At 42.4% G+C, this 13,412-nt stretch overlaps 1 protein-coding gene across 2 annotated transcripts in view; it reads left to right on the top strand.

Annotated features, from left to right (window-relative positions):
- The window catches only part of TUSC3 (tumor suppressor candidate 3), a 489,870-nt gene that overhangs the window by 193,416 nt on the left and 283,042 nt on the right, over positions 1-13,412 (top strand). The gene's annotated exons all lie outside the window — the stretch shown is intronic.

The following is a 13,412-nucleotide window of genomic DNA, read 5'->3' as shown; positions in this document are numbered from 1 at the left end:
ATTGATGCCAAAATATAAAAAAGCTTGAAATAATGACCCTTTAGATCTGGTACTTATACTGTATATATTTATTTATTATGTACTTCATATATATTCTGCCTGTCGAAGGTGGCTTGTTTCTGGAGATACAGATACAAGTGGTAATTTTTTGTGTAACATGGAAGTAGTACTTGTTCTCAAAAAGACTACCTGAATATGAAGCCTTGCACGCAATGGTCGATGAAAGAAAAATATGCAGATTATCTGTCTCATGGAGCAAAATAAACTATTCTGAAAGTACAAGCTAGAATAGATGGCTGCTATATAAGTGAAAGTCTATCTCTTTAACGAGTCTTGCAACATGACCAGAGATAAATGTCAAGGTACAAAACAGATGTTTCTGTTTATGGATGTTTACCCCTCATCAGTGTAAAGCAAAATCTGGCAGGCTGAGTGTGACACTCTTGAGGCCACATGGGGGAATTACTAGTTCTCCTTTGGCAGACCAGCTGAGTGTGGATTCTTAACAGTTATTACTCTCTTGCATAGAGAAACAAACTATCTCGCACGTACCAGCTAGGAGATGTGGTTAGCCAATAAGTCGGTTTCCGACTCTTTAATGAGTCTTGCATGTTGCCTCAAGAAGCGCTCATTCAGCCAGCCAGACTCTGCTATACATTGATGAGGGCAAATGGTCTGAAACAGGCTGCCTGTGGATAAGGTGTTATCCTTGCATTTATTTCTGGCCATATAAAGCTCATTAAAGGCTCTAACATTGACATATAGAGTAGCTTTTTTTAAGGTAGTTGTCAAGTAATGACTAGGTACAGTGAGCGCCTACTTGATCCCTCAAACTAGGGGTACCCTAGTCTATCCCTGTCCACTGTATTACTCTGGAAGGTGGAGACGCCGAGGTCATATACCTTGCTATGCACCTATCTTAAAGGGAACCTGTCACCTGAATTTGGCGGGACTGGTTTTGGGTCATATGGGCGGAGTTTTCGGGTGTTTGATTCACCCTTTCCTTACCCGCTTACCCAAGATTGCTTTGTGCAGGCGTGTACTATGGAGGACATAGAATGAACTTCAATCCAATATTGCAGCCAGCATTCAGCCAGTGGGTAAGGAAAGCGTGAATCAAACACCCGAAAACTCCGCCCATATGACCCAAAACCAGTCCCGCCAAATTCAGGTGACAGAGTCCCTTTAAACCTTGTTTTGGGGGAGGTGTGAGGCTGAAGTGTATAGGATTAACTAAGCAGACAGACAAGGGAAGACATACAGGAATGAAAGAAAACTGTAATCTTACAAATAGTGGAACACAGGGGAGGAATAGGTAGGAGAAACCAAATAGGAGAGGATGAGGATACTCATCCCATCCATACTTCAAATGGTTAGCCATTCACCATATCATACAGTACTACTTTGATCACTGCTGGACAAATGACTACACAGACATGGCTTTCCTTGGAGATATCAGAAGATCGGCTTGAATTAGAGAAATTAGGCAGGGTTTTTGATTATCAAGGAGTTGTCTTCAAGAGAAAACCCCATTGCTGTTGACCAGTCTTATGCCAAGAGCTTTGCATCAGCCCTGGTAGTAGGAATCTGCATTCTTCCCACTTCCCAGATTTCCATGTAAATGAAAGAGGTTCTCCTGTGACATTAAATTATTTAGCTTACAAGTGGTTATCAATAATATTGATTTCTTATCTGTGTGTTGACAGCGATCTGAAATACTGAATATTTTACATTGCTAAGCATACAATGCTATTTTTTTTGCACTATAATTCTACAAAGGCTAAAGAGTAAAGGTACCTTCACACATAACGATATTGTTAACGATATCGTTGCTATTTGTGACGTAGCAACGATATCGTTAATGAAATCGTTCTGTGTGACAGCGACCAACGATCAGGCCCCTGCTGGGAGATCGTTGGTCGCTGAACAAAGTCCAGAACTTTATTTGGTCGCTGGACTCCCTGGAGACATCGCTGGATCGGCGTGTGTGACACCGATCCAGCGATGTCTTCACTGGTAACCAGGGTAAACATCGGGTAACTAAGCGCAGGGCCGTGCTTAGTAACCCGATGTTTACCCTGGATACCATGCTAAAAGTTAAAAAAAACAAACACTACATACTTACCTACCGCTGTCTGTCCTCCAGCGCTGCGCTCTGCACTCCTCCTGTACTGTCTGTGAGCCGGAAAGCAGAGCGGTGACGTCACCGCTCTGCTTTCCGGCTCACAGACAGTACAGGAGGAGAGCAGAGAAGCAGAGCGCAGCGCTGGAGGACAGACGGCTGTAGGTAAGTATCTAGTGTTTGTTTTTTTTAACTTTTAGCATGGTAACCAGGGTAAACATCGGGTTACTAAGCGCGGTCCTGCGCTTAGTTACCCGATGTTTACCCTGGTTACCGGCATAGTTGGTCGCTGGAGAGCGGTCTGTGTGACAGCTCTCCAGCGACCAAACAGCGACGCTGCAGCGATCCGGATCGTTGTCGGTATCGCTGCAGCGTCGCTTAATGTGAAGGGGCCTTTACTCAGTAAATTGACATGGAAGACCAGAATAATCATGTATTGTTCACATGTTAATGAATGCAGGTTTACAGTCATTTAGCAGTGCAGCTTACACACTAAGGTGGTGACATTATTTTTAGACAGCAGCTAATGATATTGATGATACATTACTGCCCTCTACAGCTTGTTCCCATTCACTAATGTACTTTGTTACAAAATATTTTACTTTCCAAGATACTTCTCAAAATCAGAAAGTGGGTTAATTCTTTCCCTCATTTAATTTACAGCAACCCCTTTTTTTATTGGAAAACATTCTTTTTTCACTCTGCTTAACCTTCCCCCTTCCGAACTGATATTATTAACCATCAATTACACTATTAAAAAAAAAAAAAAAGTTTTACCTAGAATGTTTGGTCACTGTAGTTGTTCATAGTTACATTTTAAAAGTAACAGTTGTTTTATTTTTGTAATTCATATATCAATAGTACACATGAATATAAGCAACTTTGTAATGTATCTTATCAGAAAAATCTGCTTCTTTCTCCTCCCGGATTAATCTTTCACTCTCAATTCAGAGTAAAATCTGTATTCAATGAAGACAGATTTTCATATTTCCGATATTGAAGATGGCAGTTGTTGGTTAGAATGTTCTATGGAGGAAAGAGGAAGTGGAGGAAGGAGGAGAGAGGAAGTGGAGGCAGACGCAGATTCTGTGTGGCAGGTTTAATTCTCCATAGGACTCTATGAGCACTAGCTGCCATCTTTTATCTCCATAATGGGAAAATTTGTGTTCACTGAAGATAATATTTTACTCGTGAATTGAGAATTTTAGGAATAAATGATGAGTCCAGGTGGAGAAAAAAGTATATGGCTGATGTATATTAACCCCCCTCCCCCCCCCCCCCGGAGCTTTTTCCGCTTTTTCATTTTCGTTTTTTGCTCCCCTCCTTCCCAGAGCCATAACTTTTTTATTTTTCCATCAATATGGCCGTGTGTGGGCTTATTTTTTGCGGGACGAGATGTACTTTTGAACGATACCATTGGCTTTACCATGCCATGTAACAGAAAACGGGAAAAAAATTCCAAGTGTGATGAAATTTCAAAAAAAGTGCAATCTCACACTTGTTTTTTGTTTGGCTTTTTTGCTAGGTTCACCAAATGCTAAAACTAACATGCCATTATCATTGTCCAGGTCATTATGAGTTCATAGACACCTAACATTTCTAGGTTATTTTTTATCTAAGTGGTGAAAAAAAAATCCAAAGTTTTCTTTAAAAAAAAAATTGTGCGATTTTACGATACCCGTAGCGTCTCCAATTTTCGTGATCTGGGGTCAGGTGAGAGCTTATTTTTTGCGTGCCGAGCTGGCGTTTTTAATGATACCATTTTGTTGTAGATACGTTCTTTTGATCGCCCGTTATTGCATTTTAATGCAATGTTGCGGCGACCAAAAAAACTTAATTTTGGCGTTTTGATTTTTTTTCTCGATACGTCATTTAGCGATCAGGTTAATCCTTTGTTTTTATTGATAGATCGGGCGATTCTGAACGCGGCGATACCAAATATGTGTATGTTTGATTTTTTTTTTAATTGTTTTATTTTGATTGGGTTGAAAGGGGGGTGATTTGAACTTTTATATATTTTTTATTTTTTTAATATTTTTAATCACTTTTTTTTTAATTTTAGCATGCTTCAATAGCCTCCATAGGAGGCTAGAAGCATGCACAACTCGATCGCCTCTGCTACATAGAGGTGAAGTACAGATCACCTCTATGTAGCAGTAATGCAGGGTTGCTTTGAACGCCGACCACAGGGTGGCGCTCAAAGCAATCGGCCATCAACGATCATAGAGGTCTCAAGGAGACCTCTGGTTGTTATGGCAATGCACCGCTGACCCCCGATCATGTGACGGGGGTCATTGGTGCGAGCATCTCTGGCCGCGCGGCCGGGAGCGCTAGTTAAATGCCGCTGTCAGCGCTTGACGGCGGCATTTAACTAGTTAATGGGCGCGGGCAGATCGCGATTCCGCTCACGCTCATTGCGCGCACATGTCAGCTGTACAAAACAGCTGACATGTCGCGGCTTTGAGGTGGGCTCACCGCCGGAGCCCACCTCAAAGCAGGGGATCTGCCAGCTGACGTACTCTTCCGTCAGCTGGCAGAAAGGGGTTAATGGCTTATGAAAAAATATAACATGAAGGTTACTCTTTAAGTGATAAAGTATTGTAAATCTGTCACCATAAGTCTAACGTTGGACATGATTTTGGGTTCTCCTAACCATATTTCAAAAGTTCTGTAATAAAAGTGAAAGAATAAGTGAATTTCATGATACCAGAAGCCTACTTTATAAAGTGGGAAAGCCGAAAACTGTAAAACTAGTATTACACTTTAAATCAGGTAAACTTCATATAATAAGAGAAGGTTATGAAAAGGGTCAGTTGTATGGTTTCTGAGATGTGAACTGTTGAAACAGTACGTACCTCAAATAATCCATGTAAAAGTGTGGAGATGGTTAGCATCCCTATTTCTTGTTTCTTTCACATTTTGATTTATGGTATTCTGGATCCTACGAGACATAAAATAAATGAAGCAAACTCCAAAAATATAATGTCCTTGAAATAAACAACTTAAAAATGTATTGATACACTTAAAATAAAGGATATGTATATTTGCTTGGATTCTTTTTATTGTTTAGTTGCCCCCAAAAGGCTAAGTTAAGCAACTTTATTTTTTATTTTACTCAGTTATATAGTGCTATTAATTCCACAGCGCTTTACAGACATTATCAGCACTTACCCCATTGCGGTTCACAATCTAGATTCCCTATCAGTATGTCTTTGGAATGTGGGAGGAAACCGGAGTACCCGGAGGAAACCCCACACAAAGATGGTGAGAATATACAAACTCTTTGCAGATGTTGTCCTTGGTGGCATTTGAGCACAGGACCCCAGCGCTGCAAGGCTGCAGTGTCAATCACTGAGCCACCAATAAATAGTTTTCATTGAAAAGTCTACCATTTTGCTGCAGAGGGTCTATAAATCCTTTCATTTAGCTCCGTATTTTTCAAAATTTTACAAATCTGTCAGAGCTGCTCCTGATGGCTCTGTGCTTTCCCTGACCCTTATCTCCGTGTTAGTCATAGCAGGAGTGATGAGGTTGTACACAGATTGCTAGAGGAAAAGGTATCTCAAAGGATAAAAAAAAGCTGTAGACTGGGAGGAAAGTACAGTATTAGGGTACGTGCACACGGCGCCTTATAAATGACGGCGTGCTATCAAAGCCTGTGCTATTAGAGGACACTTCAGGTAAACCCTGTCTGTGTTTGTTTTTGCTGAAGTGTTATCTTTGATGTCTTTTGCACTGGCTTCACCAGTAAGGACTTTATTTGCTATTTTAGAAAATTTGAAATTGTGATGGCGGAAGCCACCTGAAGAATGGGCATGTCACTACTTTTTTCCACTTCATGAGTTTCAGAGCGTAAAGGGGTTTTCCCACGAACAAAAGTTTAAAAATTGTCTGTGTCTGACCGTGTACGGAGCATACCACAGCTTCTGGGCAGGGGAAGAAGCAAAAGACAATACAGACATTACAGCAGGAGATCGCAGAGGATACATTTTGTGAGGTAAAATATATTTAAAAACAGTCAGCGAAATGTTTTACCTCCCAAAATGAATCCATTGTGATCCCCTGCTGTAATGTCAGTATTATGTTTTGCTTCCTCCCCTGCCCAGGAGATGTGCTATGCTCCTTACATGGTCAGACACAGACAATTTTTAAAATGAACTTTCGTTCGTGACAAAACCCCTTTAATATGACCGGCTTCCTCTGCCTGTAGACACATCATGCATCTGCCGCCGGGATCAGCCGAATGATTCACTGCACCTGCGCGTAATTCACACAGGCGCAGTAAATCAGAAGGCCACCATCTTTGTGCAGACAGATAGCAGCGGTCACATTAAAACTGTGCATGTGCTCTTCCTGTACAAATGTATGGCGGCAGTCAGTGAATCATTCGGCTGATCCCAGGGGCGGCATGTTCGCAATATTGTTCCGCTGGTGGTACCACGCCAGAGGCTGCGTGAGTGTGTGAGCATGAGTGTGAGAGTGAGAGTATGAGTGAGAGTGAGTATGAGTGAGTGTGAGTATGAGTGTGAGAGTATCAGTGAGGGTGAGAGTGAGTGAGTGTGAGAGTGAGAGTGAGAGTGAGTATGAGTGAGAGTGAGTATGAGTGAGAGTGAGTATGAGTGAGTGTGAGTATGAGTGTGAGAGTATCAGTGAGGGTGAGAGTGAGTGAGTGTGAGAATGAGTGTGAGTGAGTGTGTTTGTGGTGTGACGGTGTTCCGCTGGTGGTACCACACAATAGGTTGATACCAGCAGCAGTTTCCATATTGAGACACCCATCACTTGGGTGTCCAAATATGGCGGTCAGTGAACTTCCTCTGCTTGAAATTCTGGGATACGGTGACATCTGGACAGAGCAGGAAATTAAAACATTACAAGGCAATTATGTAAATAGATTACCGTATATACTCGAGCATAAGCCGAGATTTTCAGCCCAAAATTTTGGGCTGAAAGTGCCCCTCTCGGCTTATACTCGAGTCACGGTGGGCGGCAGGGTTGGCGGGTGAGGGGGAGAGGGAGCTGAGGCATACTCACCTAGTCCCGGCGGTCCTGATGCTCCCTCTGCCCGTCACGCAGTCTTCGGTGCTGCAGCTCTTCCCCTGTTCCCCTGTGGGACCACTGATTAGAGAAACGAATATGCGGCTCCACCTCCCATAGGGGTGGAGCCGCATATTCATTTCTCTAATCAGCGGTGGCGGTGACCACTGATAGAGGAAGAAGCTGCAGCACCGAAGACCGTGTGACAGGCAGAGAGAGCGGGACGCCGGGAGCAGGTAAGTATGTCATATTCACCTGTCCGTGTTCCACACGCCGGGCGCCGCTCGGTCTTCGCGTCCTCTTGCTCTGACTGTGCAGTTCAGAGGGCGCGATGACGCATATAGTGTGCGCGCCGCCCTCTACCTTATCAGTCAGTGCGGAGAGACGCCGGGACCGTACGCTGGGGAGCTGCAAGCAAGAGAAGTGAGTATGGCATTTTATGGCACAGCTATGGGGCAATAATGAATGGTGCAGAGCACTATATGGCACAGCAATGGGGCAATAATGAACGGTGCAGAGCTCTATATGGCACAGCTATGGGGCAATAATGAACGGTTCAGAGCGCTATATGGCAGCTATGGGGCAATAATGAACGGCACAGAGCACTATATGGCACAGCTATGGGGCAATAATGAACGGTGCAGAGCACCATATGGCACAGCTATGGGGCAATAATGAACGGTGCAAGGACTATATGTATGTAAAACAATTGTAGTACACATATTACACACATAAATCACATACAAAAATGTCAGATAATTAATATTTATAATAAAGTGTAATGTGATACGTGTGCATGTAAGGACCAAAATACTAGGGACAACTGTAAGACAGGAATCCTAATACATCACGAGAAGAACACAGCCACTATGCCCCCTAAAATATAAACCTTTATTCAATCAATATAAAACACAGAACATCAGAACAAGTTCATTCAGTAAAAAATGGGGTTGGTAAGACCAACTAAATAACAACACCACTGTACACAGAAAAGGGCTACATGGTGCCCCCCATAGCAATGGTGCACAGAAAATGTAGTGCAAATAATGCAATAATTATTAATCCATAATCTACGTGGGAATACAGGCCAGAATAATAATGTTATCTCGTAGATATAACCCAAAAAGGGGGGGATCAACTATGCACATAAGCAACAAATATACTGCTAATGCAGATGGGCACAGACGCCCATTATGTCCATAGTTAGTCCCATGTAATCACCAGTACATGAAAAAATGGCCACAAATAACACCCAGATAATTACCTGCAGGTGCGCCAGCATGGGGGGATCCAGAGCCCACCCCGACGCGCGTTTCGGAGCGCTACAACGGCTCCTTCCTCATGGCAGCTATGGGCAATAATGAACGGTGCAGAGCACTATATGGCACAGCTATGGGGCAATAATGAACGGTGCAGAGCACTATATGGCACAGCTATGGGACAAAAATGAACGGCGCAGAGCACTATATGGCAGCTATGGGGCAATAATGAATGGTGCAGAGCACTATATGGCACAGCTATGGGGCAATAATGAACGGTGCAGAGCACTATATGGCACAGCTATGGGGCAATAATGAATGGCGCAGAGCACTATATGGCACAACTATGGGGCAATAATGAACTGTGCAGAGCACTATATGGCACAGCTATGGGGCAATAATGAACGGTGCAGAGCACTATATGGCACAGCTATGGGGCAATAATGAACTGTGCAGAGCACTATATGGCAGAGCTTTCTATGGTACATCTATTGGGAAATAATGAACGGTGCAGAGCACTATATGGCACAGCTATGGGGCCATAATGAACAGTATGGAGCATCTATTTTTATTTTTGAAATTCACCGGTAGCTGCTGCATTTTCCACCCTAGGCTTATACTCGAGTCAATAAGTTTTCCCAGTTTTTTGTGGCAAAATTAGGGGGGTCGGCTTATACTTGGGTCGGCTTATACTCGAGTATATACAGTATTTAAGAATGTAGAAAATCATACCAGTTATAACATTTTGCTCCTGGCCTTGGGGGCTGAAGAAGACATTTTTGATAACAATGTTCAACACACTGACACCTTCTTGTACTTTTCAGGCTTTTATAAATTTATTTAATATAGGTAATTTATTTAATGGTTCTCTTTTATTAATTAACTTTGCAGTTAACTTTGACAATTCTCAAAAGTTGTAGGTAATTAGTGCAGGTAGGAATGACAGGCAATTAGCAAGACATGCTGTATGGCTTCTATTTTGCTACATTCATTTGAACCCAAATTTTCTGTGATATTTGTGATGAATATGATAAGTTTAGAACTGATTTGCTCATCTCTATTCATCGTATTTGAATTGTTCGCAAATTCTGATTTTCCTTGTGTAGCGTTTCCTGCCTGATGAAACGACTTGTGCATTTATCTTATTGTGAGAGTGAGCAAAACATATTATTTTGTAAACTATGACATTCCCATGTGGCATCATTTCTAAAGACAGGCATCAATTGTAAAACATGATGCAATTTACATAACCGTGCACTGTGCACATTTCTAATATAAGTGTTAGAGATGTGTGAAATCCATGATATACCATTTTACATTACAAGGTGCAAATGGATCCTTTTATTGTCATTGCATTGAAATCCTCTATCACGTACATAAATAAAATATTAAAGTGAAGAAGCATAAAATCTTGAACGATGTGTCATTTTATGCATCTATAGATTTCAACCATTTGTAAATCCACAAACAGTTCTGATTTTGCCTAGAAATTCCTTTGGTTTGAGTTAAAAAAAGGTACAAGGGCTTATGCAAACTTTTTGGAGCGTGATCCGGGATATTTAGCAGTAGACCCAAAGAGTTCACTGTAGGTCTAGCCCTGCCTCTCTACCGATGCTCCTGGCTTTTGTTGACAGATGTCATGAGTACAGCACAGCACAGTGACCGCTGCAGCCATTCACTGGACTCAGCTGTAATACCAAAGTTGTCAGAACCAAACTACAGAACCTAGTCCAGGGGTGGACATATCATTGGTGCAACCTGTGCAGTCGCACAGGGGCCCTAGAGGTAAGGGGCCCATTTCTACTTCCAAAGCAGGTGCAATTTTGCATTTTTAGGAATTATTGGGCGCAAAGGGCCCATATATTGTTCTTGCACAGGGGCCCTTTTCTGTCTGTGTCCACCAGTGACCTAGTGATTATATAACCACGGAAGAAAAATCTCCATCTCAGTAAAATCCAAAGAAGGAACTATTGATAATGTAATCTGGATAGTATACACCATAAATAGGAATAGCGATAATTGAACACAAGAGATAAGTTAGCAAAAATATTCAATTTTTATCTAAACAAAATATTACACAATAAGAATTACGTGGGGTAGGAAGAAAGAAGCAGCTAAAGCCAATGTGGTGAACAGTTGGACATATACGCCGCATCAGAGGAGAGACAATGTCCCATTCGTTTTGTGCTCCTAACACATGTAATGCCTGGGATCTCTGCCAAGATGGTATGAAAACTAATAGTAGTAGTAATAATATAAACCAATCTTGAAGTCATAAACAGTGGTTATCCAAGGGCATTGTAAGGCTACGTTCACATTAGCGTTTCCCGACGCAGCGTCGGGAAACGCTGCGGCGACGCATGCGTCATGCGCCCCTATATTTAACATGGGGGACGCATGGACATGCGTTGTGCTGCATTGTGCGACGCATGCGTTTTTTTTGCCGCAAGCGTCGGGCGCAGAAAACGCAACAAGTTGCATTTTTCTTGCATCCAAATTTCAGCAAAAAATGACGCATACGTCGCAAAACGCAGCGTTTTTGCGTGTGTTTTGGTGTGCTTTTATTTGCGTTGTGCGTTGCGTCGCCGACGCAGCGGCGCACAACGCAAATGTGAACGTAGCCTAATTGAGTAATAGTAAGGAAAACCCACAGAGAGGATTAGTATGATAGAACACAACTAAGGGGAAGTATTAACATGAATGGTCATCATTAGGGTTGAGCGAAACGGGTCGAACATTTTCAAAAGTCCCCGACTTTTGGCGAAGTCGAGTTTCATGAAACCCGATCCGACCCCTGTGCGTGGTCGGCCATGCGGTACGCGACTTTCGCGCCAAAGTCGCGTTTCAATGACGCGAAAAGCGCCATTTCTCAGCCAATGAAGGTAAACGCAGAGTGTGGGCAGCGTGATGACATAGGTCCTGGTCCCCACCATCTTAGAGAAGGGCATTGCAGTGATTGGCTTGCTGTCTGCGGCGTCACAGGGGCTATAAAGGGGAGTTCCCGCCGACCGCCATGTTACTGCTGCTGATCTGAGCTTAGGGAGAGGTTGCTGCCGCTTCGTCAGAAGCAGGGATAGCGTTAGGCAGGGTCCATTAACCACCAAACCGCTTGTGCTGTAGCGATTTCCACTGCCCAACACCACCTTCGGTGTGCAGGGACAGTGGAAGCTCCTTTTTTTTTTTTTTTTTTTCCTCAGCACTGTAGCTCATTGGGCTGCCCTAGAAGGCTCCCTGATAGCTGCATTGCTGTGTGTACGCCGCTGTGCAAAGCAACTGCTTTTTTCAAAGCACAAATCCTCTTGTTCCTTCCTTTCTGCACAGCTATCTTGTTTGTTTGTCCACACTTTTTATTTAATTTGTGCATCAGTCCACTCCTTATTGCTGCCTGCCATACCTGGCTGAGATTACTGCAGGGAGATAGTAATTGAAGGACAGTTCCTTTTTTTTTTTTTTTTTTTTTTTGTGGGAGATTAAGATTGACATTTCTGCTAGAGTGCCATCTCTGTCTGTGTCATCTCTCACTCAGTGGGCCATAGAAAGCCTATTTATTTTTTTGCTTGATTTGGGTTCCAAAATCTACCAGAAAAAATCACAACATCAATCAGTGGGAGAAAAATATTGGCCTCAGGGCTTGTGTGCCACTCCTTACTCCTGTGTGTGCCATGTCTCACTCAGTGGGCCATAGAAAGCCTATTAATTTTTTTGCTTGATTTGGGTTCTAAATTCTACCTGAAAAAATCAATAAATCAATCAGTGGGAGATTAATATTGGCCTTTGGGCTTGTGTGCCAGTCCTAAGCGTGCCATCTCTCTCTCTCTCAGATAGTGGGCCATAGAAAGCCTATTTTTTTATTATTTTATTGGGTTTATAAATTTTCCCTGGAAAAAAAAAAAAGTGGGAGATTAATATTGGCCTCTGGGCTTGTGTGCCAGTCCTGAGCGTGCCATCTCTCTCACAAATAGTGGGCCATAGAAAGCCTATTTATTTTTTTGGTTGATTTGGGTTCATAATTCTACCTGAAAAAATCAATCAATCAATCAGTGGGAGATTAATATTGGCCTTTGGGCTTGTGTGCCAGTCCAAAGCGTGCCATCTCTCTCTCTCAGATAGTGGGCCATAGAAAGCCTATTTATTATTTTTTTTTTTATTGGGTTTATAAATTTTCCCTGGAAAAAAAAAAAGTGGGAGATTAATATTGGCCTCTGGGCTTGTGTGCCAGTCCTGAGCGTGCCATCTCTCTCACAAATAGTGGGCCATAGAAAGCCTATTTATTTTTTGGGTTGATTTGGGTTCCTAATTCTACCTGAAAAAATCAATCAATCAATCAGTGGGAGAAAAATATTGGCCTCAGGGCTTGTGTGCCACTCCTTACTCCTGTGTGTGCCATCTCTCACTCAGTGGGCCATAGAAATCCTATTAATTTTTTTGCTTGATTTGGGTTCCAAAATCTACCTGAAAAAAATCACTAAATCAATCAGTGGGAGATTAATATTGGCCTCTGGGCTTGTGTGCCACTCCTGACTCCTGTGTGCGTCATCTGTCACTCAGTGGGCCCTAGAAAGCCTATTTTTTGTTTTATTTGTTTTCTAAATTCTCCCTCAAACAATCATTTTATTTTCTTTGGTTTCTAAATTATTCCTGAAAAAAATCATTTTTTTTGTATTTTTTTTTCTCTCAAGTCTCCCTGAAAAAAAAAAAAAAAAAAAAATCTGTGGGAGATTCATATTGCCCCTTCTGCTTGTGTGCCAGTCTTGACTCCTGGGTGTGCCATCTCTCTCTCTCTCCCCAATTGTGGGCCATAGAAAGCCTATTAATTTTTTTGCTTGATTTGGGTTCCAAAATCTACCTGAAAAAAATCACTAAATCAATCAGTGGGAGATTAATATTGGCCTCTGGGCTTGTGTGCCACTCCTGACTCCTGTGTGCGTCATCTGTCACTCAGTGGGCCCTAGAAAGCCTATTTTTTGTTTTATTTGTTTTCTAAATTCTCCCTAAAA

The sequence above is a fragment of the Ranitomeya imitator genome, chromosome 1 (genome assembly GCF_032444005.1).
Source record: "Ranitomeya imitator isolate aRanImi1 chromosome 1, aRanImi1.pri, whole genome shotgun sequence".
Classification (NCBI taxonomy): Eukaryota; Metazoa; Chordata; class Amphibia; order Anura; family Dendrobatidae; genus Ranitomeya; species Ranitomeya imitator.
This window is presented reverse-complemented; position numbering and strand designations above follow the sequence as displayed.